This window comes from Colossoma macropomum, unplaced genomic scaffold, assembly GCF_904425465.1.
Source record: "Colossoma macropomum unplaced genomic scaffold, Colossoma_macropomum, whole genome shotgun sequence".
In the NCBI taxonomy this organism is placed as follows: Eukaryota; Metazoa; Chordata; class Actinopteri; order Characiformes; family Serrasalmidae; genus Colossoma; species Colossoma macropomum.
In genome coordinates, this window is record NW_023494801.1 from 14,661,349 (window position 1) to 14,677,028 (window position 15,680).

General features: G+C 42.2%; 1 protein-coding gene across 1 annotated transcript in view; it reads left to right on the forward strand.

Annotated features, from left to right (window-relative positions):
* Nucleotides 1-380: 380 nt before the first annotated feature.
* Nucleotides 381-15,680, forward strand: part of LOC118821657 (retinoic acid-induced protein 1) — a 58,584-nt gene continuing 43,284 nt past the window's right edge. Inside the window, exon 1 of the mRNA XM_036590371.1 lies at nucleotides 381-486. The gene's annotated coding sequence lies outside the window, so the exon portion shown is untranslated. The remainder of the gene's footprint in view (nucleotides 487-15,680) is intronic.

The window sequence follows — 15,680 nt, forward strand, 5'->3', positions numbered from 1 at the left end:
TCTCTCTCCTTCATCACTGCATGTGCGCATTCTACGACACATACACACACTTGCATACACAAACGTGGACGCTGCGTTGCGGACTGCCTGCGAGGCTTCACCAAGCAGAGGCAGCCCCCCTTGAGCTAATTCCATTATACATTCTGTCTGGAAGTAGAGGGCTGCCTTCTAATTGCTTTCTTATCCCCCTGAGCCCCCCTTCTTATTCTCTCTCTCTCTCTCTCTCTCTCTCTCTCTCTCTCTCTCTCTCCTTTCACCCCCTCCCCACAACAGTACCCCCCCCAACCCCGTCCGACACACCCCCCTCCCCCCGCCCCGCAGTGAACATGGCAGCGACGGCAAGGAGGAAAGCAGGATAGATAGAGAGAGACAGAGAGAGAGAGAAACGAAGAGAGGAGGCTGCCGTTTGACAGGGAATAGCTGCTGCCGTTTTTCGCCTTTGCGGGAGACTGCAGGACCAGGATTTGGGCAGAACGCTACAAGCAGGTAAGGCAGGTTTGCTTTTTCCTTTTGGGCTTGCAGCCAGGTGACTTCATGGTGGGATGAATGTGGGGAATGCAGAGGGGAAACAGGGGGCTTCAGGCGGTGCACCTCTCCGAGGCGTGTTATAGTCCAAACAGCGATCAGGGGGGCGTGTTGGATAACACGGCAATGTGCTCGCTGCTGAGGATACTCAGGCTTGACAGCTGATCCAGGATCAGCTTCTCCTTTATAGAGTACGTCTTTACAGAAAATGATATGATCTATTAACATACACCTGATAATGTATCACCTATAGCAAGACTTCATTTTCTGTCTCTGAAGATGCTTCACTCAGGTTGGCGCTGTTTACTAGGTTTAACGTTTTGCATCTGGCTGTGCTCAGGCTTGAGGACTGATCCAGGATCAGGTTCTCCTTCATAGAGTCTATCTCTAGCACATTGCGTGGTCTATTTACGTACATCGTACACCTATCAATAGTGAAAGGAACTTCATTTTCTGGATGTTTCTATGCTGTTTTTTCTGTCCATTTCCATTCATGTATTTCTCTTGTAATATTTAATACACTTTTAACACCATGCACCTGATCTGCTTTAAGGCTCATCCAGGATCAGCTTCCCTTATTTTAACGTACACATGATCTCCTGTCAGTAAGTAATAGACTTAATTGTTGTCCATGATGCTTCTGTCCTGCTAGTGGCTGTTTACTCAGGTTGAGCGCAAAAAGGCAGTGCACTCAATCCTTGTGGTGGTCAGCTATTTTTGGTGCCATGTGTCCTTCCTGAATGGCCGCTGGACGTTAACTGAAATGGGCAGAATGTGAACAGGGCTATATTTGGGGTTTTTCCGGAGCATAGCACGTTGTTCCAAGCAGCCAAGCATGAGGTTGACCACGTAACTTTGCTTTCATCTTCAGCTCAGTGCGGACTCTTGTTTACATGCACAGCTGCATAACCTGTGGGATATGAGTGGTGGTCGTACTGCTGTTGCCTGACCATAAAGCAAAGCAGTATCAGCCAGAACAAGGCTGATGTTGCAAATTATGGTCATTTTTCATATATTTTATGACTTTATTCTAAATATTTTTGTTACTTATAAATGAGAAGTCAGTGTGTGTGTGTGTGTGTGTGTGAGAGTGTGTATTGTGCCCTTGATAGAGGGAAAACAGAGCCAAGACAGCCCTAACCCATTGAACATTGCACCGAGACTGCAGTGTCACAGCTGAGTGAAATTGATGCTCTGGACGGGCTCCCGCTCTGCAAGAATGCAATAAAGAGGAGGGGGCAATGTGTGTGTGTGTGTTTGCGTGTGTGTGTGTGTGTGCATGTGTGTGTGTGTGTGAAGAGATACAGAGAGAGAGAGGGAGAGAGATACAGAGGTGGGAGAACAGAGAGGTGTGAGGCAGAAGGAGGCAGGGGAGTCGGGGGGGAGAGAGAGAGAGAGACTGAATCAATGCATGAGTGAATTAGAGAGCCAGTGGAGAGATTGATCCCCCAGCATCAGCAACAGCACACTGAATATGTCAACGATAAAAAAATGGCCACCAAGCTGAAGAAGGGGAGGCTTAAAACAAATGTCTGCATTTATCCCTTTAAACCACCTTAAATGCCCCTAAATAGTAGTGTCTAATAAGGATGGACCAATCATTTGTTTTATTTATTTATTTTATTTATCCAAAAAAAGTTTGGCCTAATTTTTTCTCCAATTTTAGTAATTGCCAACAACCACTAGGCAGGAGGGTGAAGGCTAGCACCTGCTTCCCCCGAGACACGTGGAGCGCCACAGCATCTTTTCGAACTGCTCCTAACCCAACATCATTGAACAGCTGAACACGCTTGGAGGAGAAAACTAACTGCCAATTCTGTTACGTTAGCTAACAAACACTCATGGTGGCTAGCATCAGGCTGGGTGATAGGGAAAGAGGAAGGGTCATCCTACCCACCTGGAGACAGCAAGGTGAATTATGCCGTCTTGGCCACGGATGTCACCAACGAGCAAACTCGCAATTTCCAGATGATGGGGACTGTGCTTAGACAGTTGTGCCCCTCTGGAGCCCTCACTGTTTATGAGCTTTTTATGGCTGATTTAAATTTTTTTCTAGCAAAATTTGCCAATGAGCGATTTTTATTAGCCTTTTTTAGCCATTTTCTACCCAACAGCTCACAAAGTAGCACCTTTCCGGTATTTTCCATCTGTTAAACTTGCAATACAAGTAACATTACTTGGTCTATAATGGTCTACCTTCAGCAAAAAAATCACCCGCCTAATTAAATGACATGCATAAAATGAAGGGCTACATCAGAAGTAAGAGGCAACTGGCTATATAGCACATTTAGTCATGCATAATTGACAAAATGACACTTTGGTATAGGTGTAGCAGCAGTGCACTTACCTGGCACATGTTATTTACATCACAAAACTGTAACCCAGGTTAGCCACAATAAAAATACAAAAGTGCTTGATCATATGTTTGGAACAAAAAAATCTGCTGTTTATGATCATATGTCCCTAGTTTCTAGGCCTGTATCAATGTATTATGGCATAATAAGTCACAATGCAAAACTATGACAGTGTGCACCATGGCGATATCAGCTGGATCTGTTAAATGTCATCTAATGCACTTGCCACAATCAACGTAATTCACACCAGCTCATTCAGTGTAAACGGCCCCAGTCCCAGATGTAATCTCCTTAGTAGGTTGTGCACTTCTTCTTTCAAATTTTGCCTGAAAATACTGTGTGAATATCAATTTCTGTTGGGAACTGAATCAAAAATTAAGTATCAAAAATCTGATTGTGAGCTCAGTATATTGTTGCATCCCAAGTAGTAGTCACTGAATAATTCATAGCAGCTACTAGATAATAAACCTTAAGATTAATTACCGAATAATAAGCCTACATTTTAATCAGTTAAGGCGACCCTCGTGCACCAGCCTACAAATGTGCTATGGAGGACCACCCACACTCACAAACCCCCAGAGCACTTATCCACCACTTAGACACGGAGCTACTGTCAACCCGTATTTCACATGTCCGCAGCGGTGGTGGGGATGAGGGCTGATGCAACAGCCTGAAACCCAGGCCCACTGCTGCTGAGCTGAGGGTCAGTATGGGGCAGAGAGAGAGCGGATGGGGGGTAGTTTGGAGGGCGTCCTAGAATGAGAGGAAAGAGAGATGAGATTAGCGAGAAAGGCAAGGTGAGAGGAATGGATGGAGAGCGATAATAAAAGATGACAGGATAGAAAGCGAGAGAGACTGCTCTCTGCTGCGTCCTGAACGTGCAACTGCTAGCGCGCGGCTCTGAACAGATCCATGAGGTCAGGACAGGGCAGAGTGGAGAGGGAGGAGGGATGGAGGGATGATTTCTGTCCAGATGCTGCTCTGCCTGCACCGCTGGGCTCAGAAACCCTGCTGCGGGATGCATAGACGAGGGAACAGAGGGGAGAAAACAACCGCAGTAGCATTTTTGGGGTCTAGAGCAGAGGGGTAGTCTTCACAAAAGGGCATTTTATAATTTGGACACATGAAAGCTTGTCCTGCAGCGCCCACAGACAGTCAAATGTCGAACATATCTTTGAAAGAAAATTTCTCTGTGATTTGAAAGCCATTTCCTTTCCAAAGAATCTTGTAATTGAGTTGATTCCTTCTGCCTCAACCTCTCACATTTGTACTTGACGCTTTTTTCAGACTCTCCGATAATGGTTGGTTGTATCTGAGCTTGTCTTTTCTGCTTCTTTCACACCATTAATCATATTTGCATGTAATTAAGTAGCAGCATTGTCAGTCTACTACCTCATGCAATATAATATTGGTGGTCAAGACTGTTGCCATCGCAACAATAATATCAAATTGCCCAAAACAGTGCAACTGTACGCTCCATTTAGAAATTTCTAGAATTTGGGTACACCCTCTTAAAAATGAACAAATGAACAATGAAATTTCACTGTATGTGAAATTTTGACACAAGAACGAAAGCAAATTACACATAAACGTCCTCGTCAAAATGGCTGATGCACTGAAAACAAAACCTTAAGGTACTCTACAAATATAAGTCATAAGCAAGGAGTTGCTGCTAGGAGCACTTTCATCTTATACAAGGACACACAATATCAGTGATGCAAAGCAGCACACTTGTGGGGATTCACATTGCATTTTTTTCTAAAGATAGACTGCACTTTTTTCTGCTGGCTGAGTGTCTCCCTGTTGCTAGTTGAAAATAGGATCGTAACTGTCAATAAGGTTTTCTAGCTAGCTGTTGTTTCGATAGTGTGGTACTACTAGTTAAAGCAAGTCAAAAGAAAAAAGCTGCTATTTGTTCATATAATGATAATTAAAAGCTTTGAAATAATCACAGTTCTAGGTACTCTGCAGCCACAAACACTAATCTCTCCTCCGTTAGAACTGTCCACACAGAAAAAACGCTTGTGACGTAGGCCACTGGGCCGCGTCAAGTTATTTTTTTTTAAATTACCTGAAGCGCTCCGTTCAAAAGAGAGAGGTTTGCAGTGTGCAGAAACAGAAAAAAACTTGTCTCTTCCATTGAAAACTATGGAAAAAGGTGCCTTTGTCCTCAAGTATGTCTATCCATTATGAAGCATCAAAAGCTATTTGAGTGCTAATAGCACCTCCTAGTGGAGAATATTCAGCCTGCTAAACATGAGTGAGTTAGTGAGTTAGTAAATTAGTGATTTATTCAGTGATTTGTGAGTTAATTAGTTGTAGCCAGGTCCATGAGGTGCTTTGCATCAAACAAAAAGAGGAGAGGGTCATTGTCATAGCCTACTCATTGCTTGTTAGATGTCACCGGTAGAAGGAGTCAGTAGCAGAGGGTTTCTCTAATGATTTCAAATGTGCACAGAGGCCAAGCTGCCCGCTAATAGCAAAAAAATTGGAGTGCAAAAACCTCAACATATGTGGCTATTTTCAGCTCGGGAAAGAGCACCGAGAGATCAGGCGCTGATCTGGGAACAGATTAGCCGCTGTGTGAACTCAGCCCACGCTGTACGTGCCGCGAATCATAACCTGATCCAGGAACAGAATTCACAAACAGACAAATTCAGCGGACTCCAGTATGAACATCTGATTGCAGGATGTGGATGGAGCTGAGAGGAGAACACAGACAGTCTCGCAACAAAGGAAAGGCAAAACAAGCTGGAAATCATTAGACTGCGGATGATGGAGAGCGATATGAGCGGATTTCTGCTCAGCAGTTTCAAAGCCAGACTCCTCAAAACCCCCTCAAAGTCTGTGATTAGTCTCCGTCTGGAGGCTGTTGGCATGCTTTGGTTTTGAAGGTGACATATGACTTTGGTTTGGACCATCAATTTTACAGTTAATGACAGCAAACAAAGCATCTTACTTCTCTGATTGGAGCTGATAGTGAAAAGATACGAAAAGGCAGCTCAGTGGGTTCATAACATTGCACTAATTTCCTATATGGCCCTGTGCTAAGATATGCTGTTTTATAAATATATGTCATCTTGCTGGTAGCGATAGTCAGTGTCTTATTTATTAATTCATTTGCCGTTTTCATTTTTGTGTATTTCTTTTTTTAATTTGAAAGCTTCACCTCTTTTTATGTGAACAGTGTGTGTAATCTAGTTACATTGTCATACATTACATTAAAGTACTTGTTACATTAACGTATTTGTTACGGTAACAAAGTTACAATTTTGGACGGGTTGTTTTTGAACATTTCAGCTGCTCTGTGTAACAATTAACATTTAAAGGTTCCATTAATATCAACACTAAAGGTTAAATTTCATGTTCTGCCAAACGGAGATTTCCATGACTTCATACTGGTGGCTCAGGGGCCCCAAGCGACTGATAGCAAGAAACATTTCTGCATTTTGGGGATACAAAGTTTTTTGTTATGATAACAACAATTTGCATCTGGTGGTTGGGGGGGGTTACGTTCGGAGCATAGATGCTGTTTGTCTGTGTGTTTGACTAGAATGATGTAGTTTTTTTCTTACGTTATCTTATTTATATGTCTGTGCATCTATTTCGATGCCACATTTCTATGTGCATGTCATATCTGTGTGTAACAGAGTTTGTGGTTGAGTATATGTGTGTGCGCGGACGTTTAGCATGCCGGTGCGCGCCGTCAGTGGCAGCGCACAGCGCAGTGAAATCACTTGGATGTCATCCAGCTCTGTGGAAGGTCATCGGCAGCGTCTCCAAATAGATCCAGCCTTCATTTCCTCTCTGTAGCCCTGCTGTATTTACCGGCTCAGTGGCCCAGAACGCCAGCGCCCGCTCCTGCCCTCTGCAACACCGCACCACACCACACACACACAGACACTGCAACATGCCTCCACAGCCTCCTGAAAACACCCCCTACCTCTTTCCTCCATTTTAAAACACATGAAGTGCTGTCGTTCATACTCATCATATTTGTATCCCAGCTATAAGCGTGGCTTCTGCAATGATGTGCATTAATGTATTTGCGCAGAGATGCAGAGGAAGGGTTAATGGGTAGCTATATCTAGTAGAGGCACAGGAGTTGGCATATCAATTCTTGACTACACAGAATGTTAATATGCATTGCTATGTGTCAAGGAGATGCTGATTGGTTGAGCAAGGGAGTAGCATTGGATTTGGGATGAGACAAACAAAGTACTTCATGATAAAAATATCTTCTTTATCACATCTAACATTTTGCTTCAATTCATTCTTTCTGTACCACAGTGTAGAAGGAAGGCCTTCAACAGAGTGCAGTTAATTCATGCAGTTTATTTAGACATCAGTTAATGAATTCAGACACGTATAACTCATGATATTCATGATGAAAAGTAGGCTGCTATGTCAGCATTTGCCTGTTTTGGGAGGAGCTTGTCTTTTCAAAAACATGCTGCCTGTTTGTTGTTGTTGGTTTTATTTACAATATGGGTAACAGGGCAAAATCCCAAAAAACGTAGTGTAGTGTAGTTTTAGTGCAACAAAATTGTGTCTGAACATTTTGCGTTTTTGTGTCATTTATTAGCTTCACGTTTGGTGGTAACCAACTTGAGACTTTTCCCTGGTTGAAAATGGATTATCTTTTTTTCTTGTCTGGTAAATGCGATACTGCACCTTAGTGTATACACAAACAGTATGTCCAGCAAGGTCAGACATCTACGTAAGCATCTGTGCACAATGCCTGCACATGTTCCCAGATACGCACAAGCATAATTCAGCTCTTAACCTCACTCTTAGAGCGCAGTGCTTCTGGAGGAGTTGCTAGAACATTTGCTTGGTGCACATTAAATGGGCAATCCAATGAAAATCCTAAATACAGCACTCCGAGCCACTGTATCACATGACTGCTCATTCCTCGCTGGCTTGTTTTCAGGTTACAGAAGGAGTGCCTTGATTGCTAATCCTTGTCCTGGAGTACCCCTGTCCTCTATAGTTTGGTGTTTTCCCTGTTCTAACACACCTGATCCAGTCCATCTACTACTTAAGAAGCTTTCCTTGAACTGATGTCAGAGCACTAAAATGTGCAGGATCTGTTGGGAACCACTGGTCTACTCCTCTAAACTGATTTCAGGCAACAGTATACTGGATTGTGGAATTTTGGGTGGAACAGTACTTCTGCAATCAGGCTTACGTAGTGGAACGTAGCACGGTATATATGTGTATGATTTATTTTTGGCCCATTTCTAGCAGAGGAGCTCAGTCCTATATGATCCATAGAGCCTCCTCTCAGAGGAAGCGCAGCAGCAAAGACCCGTTTAGCACCTGGCCGGCAGGTCGTCCAACCAACATCCACTCTTTTTGAGGGTTAGAGGTACAGGTGTAAAATTTAACAAAATAAAAATCAAGTACAATAACCTCCTTCTCGATGCGTCGGTGCATTTCTACACCCCTACTTAAGGGGGTCAAAAACCCTGCATTTGTCTGAGGGAGGAGATATGAGGCTGCTACAGTGTAGGGGAACATGCAGCCTATATTAGGGCAGAGACAGGCAGCAGATGAGGAGGGAGCTTGAGTATAAATGTGTGTGGCAAGGAGGCTACTCTCTCTCTCTCTCTCTCTCTCTCTCTCTCTCTCTCTCTCTCTCTCTCTCTCTCTCCCTCTCCCTCTCTCTTTCCCTCTCTCCTGCCATGATCAGAGCAGAACGGCAAAGCGTTTGAAAAAAGTTTTCTTCCGGCTTCAAACGCCCGTTTGAATTACGCCACAGACGAGAGGAAAGCAGGAGAGAGAGAGAGGGAGCAGGCGCTCGCCCTGCGAATAGCATCAAACCCGTCCCCTGTAACAAGGCACAGGCTTTTCTTTAACAGGTGCTGCGGAGACTTTTAGTGTGCGCTTTAAAACAAAAAAACAAGGGAAGGGGGGCATTAACCCTTTCAAAACCGCTCAAAAGCAGAGAGATGCAGGGACTAATGGAAGCTGACACCATAAAGCCCTGTGTGTGTGGGGGGCGGGGGTTAGGGGTAGGGGGGGTGAGAGAGAGACAGCAGATTTGATAAGAGCAGCTCTGGTATGTTGTCTCTGTGAAAGTGATGTCGCTTCTCCCCTCTTTCTCTCTCTCGCTCTCTCTCTCTCTCTCTCTGCAGTCTAGCCATGATTGGTCGACTCCCTCTGAGTTGTGCTGCATCAAATAGCCCCCGGGTGGGGGCGGGGTGTGTGTTTGGGTGTGTGTCTCCATGTAGTGTGTATTTGTGTGTGCTAGCGGGAAGATGTGAGCTTGCACGTGTGTTTGTTTCTTGTATTTGGAGAGCAAAAATATCCATACATTACAATTACTTCACATTAAATTACCATTGCATTACATTGCATTAGAATTACGATGTAATATGAGGACTTACAAAATGACCCTGACTTTGTAAAGTGCATCTTACCTTACGTACAGGCTTCATTGTTCATAGGTACTGCAGTTAAAGAGGAATTTCAATAATATTACATAAAAAATAATATTACAAAAAAAAAATACAAATTTAACTCGTTAAGATGTAAACAGAGCCATTCAGACTTTTTTTGGTTTGATGTGAAATGCAGCATTCTAGAGAAACTCATTGAGAGTTGTATGCAGTGCTGGTGATAGCAACCAGACGTCTTAAGAGTTTAATGCCTCTAAAAGCCAGACCACAGAAAGTTATAGCCCTAATTTGTTGTGGATGCACCGCGTGATGGCTGAGATATTGTCCGTGGTGAAGAGGCACATGCAGGGTGTTGTAAATAGTAAATAGTATCCAAACAAAAGGTATTGTTTTCAGATTTAACACTATTTTACCATTATCAGTATTTCATAAAAACTAATGGTTTTGTGTAGGTTCACTGGTCAATTTGTTTGAATTTGTAAATAAAATGGCTAGATTTGCGTTGTAGACATCACAAGTTTCTAGTTTCTGTCAAAACCATTATTGGACCAATAGAAATGCTCCAAAATTAATTGAAATAAAATCTCTTCACATACACTTCCATTAAAGTAGAAAACATTTTTGTCTTTTCCTGTAAAGTTGACGTTCTGCATTAACAGCCTCTACACTTATGTGAATGCTTTATATCCAGATGTTGAAACACTGCTGTGAGGATTTGATTGCAGTCAGCTACAAGAGAATTATTGAGCACAGGTAATGATGTTGGCTGATTAGTTCTTGATCACAACCGCCACTCCAACTCGTCCCAAAGGTATTGGATTTAGCTCAGTCAGTCCAGAGAACACAGCCCAGTGCTGGGGGCTGTATACCCCTCCAGCCAGTGCTTGGCGTTGGGCTTGGTGAGCTTACACTCTTGTGTTGCTGCTCCAGAACTTCTCATTCTATTGACAGTGCTTTTCTATGGAAATTATGGAAGCTGTGTGAATACCTGTGTCAGTAGTGGGGACAACATAAAGTAGCTGAATTCACTAATTAGAAGAGATGTCTGTACACTTTAGGATACTTGTGTTTTGTGGGTGTGTTTGTGCAAATCCGTATGCGCTTCTCTGAGGGCAGATGTGTGTGTGAGAGCTGCTGTCTCCGTATGTGTATGTGCTGGGGTTGTTGGGGTGTGTAAGGGGGAGGACAGTGGAGGTCTCTCGGGGAAGAGCATGTAGCTGCTAGCATCCACAGGAGCACAGTAAAGTGGGCCATGAAAACACCCCTCTAGCCGCATTCAGAGTCTTTAGTGCCTCAGAAAGGACACAGCTACTCACTCTCTCATCCTTCATCCCTCCATCCCTTTATTTCTGCCAACCCCCAAACCTCCCACCCCCCACATCTAGATCCAGGGGATTTATCCTTGAGTTTTTCCTGCTCTGTCACACCTGATTTGACTTATGGCCTTCATTCTCCCACCATTAGCTAATTGCCTTAATTAGGTAAATGGGTTATTGCCATTAAAGGACAGTCCACATTTTTCTTCCGAGAACTATTGTTTTACAGTTTTATGTTTTGTAAAATGTCTTTGGTGATTTTTCTGCAAAATTGACATTTCTAAAGTAAGATGTGGCCCAAAAATGACCTCACATAGGCTTCCATGGGACATAGGCATGCACCCTGTTTAAAATTCAAAATGCTCATGTACCACTGCAACCACAGAAACATCACAGCCTTAGGTTAGGTTAGTACACCTTCACAATTTGATGTGGTGTTGTTAGATGCTTATGTAAGGTGCTTCCGATAAAATAGCTCATTTTAAAGCTTAGTAGTTTTTTAGAGAAGAAATTTTGGATCGGTATCACCAGTACTTTTATGGTATCAGTATCCTTTGGTATCTTTGGAAAGTGGTATAGTGTTCTAATAAAAAATGCATCTTACTGACAACATTCAAACCAGTGTGGAGCTGATCTGAGGGGACTAATGATATTGCATGTGTTCTGTTCTTTACCAAGTCTTAGCTTTAGATGGAAATGATAGAAGAATAGCACAACGATAGAAGAATAGAGCCCTGCTGTATTAGTGTACATCAGAGTTTCTAAAAACATTTGCTCTCTTATTCTATGACATGTAGGTCATTTTTTGTGCTGTATCTTGCTTTCAAGCACATACTTCCCAACAATCCATGAAAATAATGAAAAAAAAGATGAATTTTGGACTGTTGTATACCATAAGGGGTGTTAAAAAAGGGCAGACAACAATCAGCGGATTCCTAAGACACAGCTAAGCTGCATCGTATCTACCTTATGTAAGCATGACAATTCAAGCCTGCAAAATAAACAGCCACAAAAGTCAAGGAGTCAGAAAACAGAGACTGAGAGAGAATAAAATATAGCTGCCTAGTTCATTATCCTCCATGGCAACCCATCAGAGGGCTAGTGGAGTTGTGCGTTCAGTGTGGATGTGTGACTACAGGCCCAGTGCCAGCAGGGAACAATGGTCTGAGCACCATGCCGGCAGCAGAGACAATGGGCATGGCATGCCGGCGGCGCTGATAATGGGTGCAGGCACGCTGCTGGCACACACACACACACACGGCCAAAGTCACAGCACTGTACACTGAATGATGCGGAAAAGAAAAAAGAGCAAAGAGGTGCTCGGCCCACTGCCCGTGTTTTTGATGTGTGTGTGTGTGTTTGTGTGTCTGTGTTTACCAGAGGTTCCTCTGTCAGTTCCTTAGCTCGTCGCCTGGGAGAGTCCATCAAAGCAGACATCACAAAAAGACAAAATGACAGATAGCGCCACTTACACACACACACATATTGGACAGTCACAACAGAACGCTGGATCTCACCACTGTCCGACGTTAGCTGGCTACATTTCTATTACTAATATCACTCACATGCATTGGAAACGCTCGCTGCTGCTAGCCACTAACGCACACGTGCACGGGCATTCGAATACTCGGTTATCCGTTCAAGGTGCCAGTATTAAATTAATTTAAACTACTGCTTTCTTGGGATTTTTCGTTATTTGCCTTATTTATTAACATCTGTTATTTATCATGTCATAATCAAAAAAAAAAACTCTGACTGCCCATCATTTGTGTTCTCTCTGTTAAAAGGCTGTACTGGCTAAAAGTGTTTTATGCTGCTGCGTCATGCTCGGACTTTGACGATCATAATTTGTAGCCCCTCTTTAATCAGCTTTCAGGGGTTTCATTCCACAGTATTAACATGTGCTACAAGTTTACAATCGCATTAATTTCACATGAAAACTAAGAGGGAGCTGATCGTCTTAGTTACAAATACTGATAATTTACACATACTAACATTTTGCACACATCATTCGAAAACTACTGAGGAAAGAAATACATGTGAAACGGAAACTAACGTTGCCGCTCATTAGACTTTTTCTCTTAAAATTTCAGACTGTAAGTTAAAATCTGGCAGGGTAAGGTTTTCAATAATTTGATTTATACCCAGTCAAACTGTAGAATTTTACAGAGCAACAAACAAGAATAAAGGGCTGACTGCCAGGTTTACTGAGTAAATGCCCAGTTTAGATATCTTCAGGAAAACGCTACAGGTTTCAGTTTTGCCAATAAAATAAAATATTTACTAAAATTTCTACGAATTGGCTAAATGAAAAAACGTTAGCTGCTGCTGTGAAGGGGATTTTTTACCATCTTTTTCACTGTAACTATAATGGAATACTGTAATTTTTGTATCCTGATTACGAAACACTGTTACATGTATTCTGTTACTTCTCAACCCTGCTAACTTATACACAACAGACACATATACAAACACAGGGGGCCTGATTTACTAAGCTCATCAAATAACAAATCAGCTGCATTCTGCCCTTGAGTTATGTGCAAAACTGGCACACAAGCTTAAGTGTACATTTATAGGCTATTTTTTAAGGTAAAAACCCAAAATTCAGTTTTCTTCCTCATGCATAACATAGCCCCAAAGAAGACAGGGGTTCGATTCCCTGACCGGGCATGCTACACCAATAAGAGTCCTTGGGCAAGACTCTTAACACTGCATTTGGCAACATGTATAACATGATCAAATTGTGGTGTAAAATGTAACTGGGAAACAGCATCTACCCAATGTCATAAGTGTACATGTAAATACTTATGAATTTAAGAAAGAGCAAAATGAGGGAGGATTGCACCACAGTAGGTGGAGATATAACATGTGCAGCTGATTACAGAACAATGGTTGCCCCCTGCTATTTGTGTTCAAAACATAGGTTCACAATGAATTGGAGATGATGCACATTACATGTTTTTTTTAACATAACTTGTGTCACCTCATATTCAGGCATATTAGACACTGTATCAATGGTCTAATTTAGTACAATGGTCTGGGATTAAATACAAGTTACAGACTCAAATATAGTTTTCACAAGTGTTTCCCAAAAACAGACTACAAAGCCTGTTGATGGATGACATCACTAACATATGTCCTACAGAACCGGTAATATTTTGTCATTCAAATGTATTTTATACTTCACAGTTATATGGCTTACCAAAACATTATGCTGTTATATATTAATCACTTGTATGATGCCCTTGTATGATGGTAAAATGTCTGTTTCACAAAGGTTGCAGCTTTATTAAATATTTCACTATGGTGATTCAAAATGTTTTGAACGCAACCAGCCGATGGCATAGGTCTGCACTTTCCTACCCAATTTCACTCAGTTTACTTAAGTGGCTGGTCTTGTGTCAGTTTTCCTTCACCTTTTAAAACAGCCATAAATTAGCATTTTCATTGCATCTTAAAAGAAGTGTTGTTGAGCCACAATGCATCTATAATACATACTGCATAAGGATGCAGCGCAAAGTATGCCCTGATGCGGCCGCAATATGTGCACAATGTTGTTTCACAAACTCTTTTCTTATCTGGAGTGAAACAGCACCACTGTAGAATGTTTGGATGGGAAAGAGCTTCATTTGTTAACATTGCTAGCTCTCCATCACTGAATGTTTTGTCTCGAACTTGTTGACTGCTCCGTTATTTCACTGCCCCTTTTAAACCCTACGCCTCACAAGCGAGTGGTTAGTGAGCAGGGCTTTGTGTGATAAGCTGCAGTTTTAAAAAATCGAATGTTAATTTCAGGCACATGTTGTGGTCGCATCAAGGCACATTTTGCGTTGTGCCTGCGCTCTGACCCTCTAACTCTCCCGTCTGACCTTTCACACACAGAGTCACACTCTTTCACTCCATTCTGTTCTCTCGTCTCCCTCCAGCAAGCTAGCTGCACACAGCAAGCCCTGGTAGAATAAAGCTGGGAGAAGACTGCCAACAGCTACTGTTAAAAATACCCAGTCTCTCTCTCATTCTCTCTCATTCTCTCGCTCTTTCTCTCAAACAGTAGTCCAGCTAGAGTCTGGGAGTCATGCTGCATATTCTAATCCAAAGGCAGAGTGGTGTGTATAAGAGAAAACAGAAGTGCTGAGTTCTCAGTAGTGCTGCATGATACAACCATATTGTGATTATTTTGCTATGACCTATTCATGCTCTGCCCACAGATGTATTCTTTCGTAGCAGCTGTGGTGAGGCTGAACAACCTTTAGAGACATAACACACAATTATTATTATTATTTTTTTTTGGTTAAAAACATAGCAATGATTTAATTTTAAATTTTATTTATTTATTTAAGCATAGATCAGGTTTTTTTTTTTTTGCTTGTAACCTGGCATGTTACTCACCCACTCACTCTTGTTTAGCAGGCTGAAGGTTCTCCACACGGGGTGATATTAGCTCTAAAATAGCTTTTGTTGCTTTGCATCAGAGACACTGTGTCCTTGTTTGTAGTCAGGCTAACATTAGCAAGACACAAGACAAATTCTACGTTTCTCATTGCTAACCTGCCTGGTTTTGATTAGAAGCAAAAACTAGCGTAGCTATAATAGCTACAATGTTGATTTTTGCTCTGGAATCTCAATTTTATGCGCCACACTAAACACATTATAGTGATGTGTCTGATGTGTATAATTTGGCAAATAATTATGTGCTACAGTTTCTCATTAGTTTAAATATGATTTTTGCCAACGTTCAGGCTTGTCCAGCCATTTCTGTGAAAGATTCCATTTTGTGGGCGGAGCATGGACATGGCAATTGCAGTATGCCTTCCAATATACTAAAAACAACATTCTTAATGCTTTATGTCACTTAGTGTAATTGGCCTGCACTGTTTTGCTTTACTTTTTTGGAGCATGTGAGTGCCATAATTCATCGAAACACCTCCGGGAACTTATCTAGAACATCTGAGAGGGTGGTCAGGGTTCTCTTATCATAATACATTTGTTAAAGGGCTTATTGAAGTTATTCTGTGAAAGTAATATTGCAAAGGCCAGTATCATAATAGTGGTTGAATATATCGTGCGGCCCTTGTGGAGAG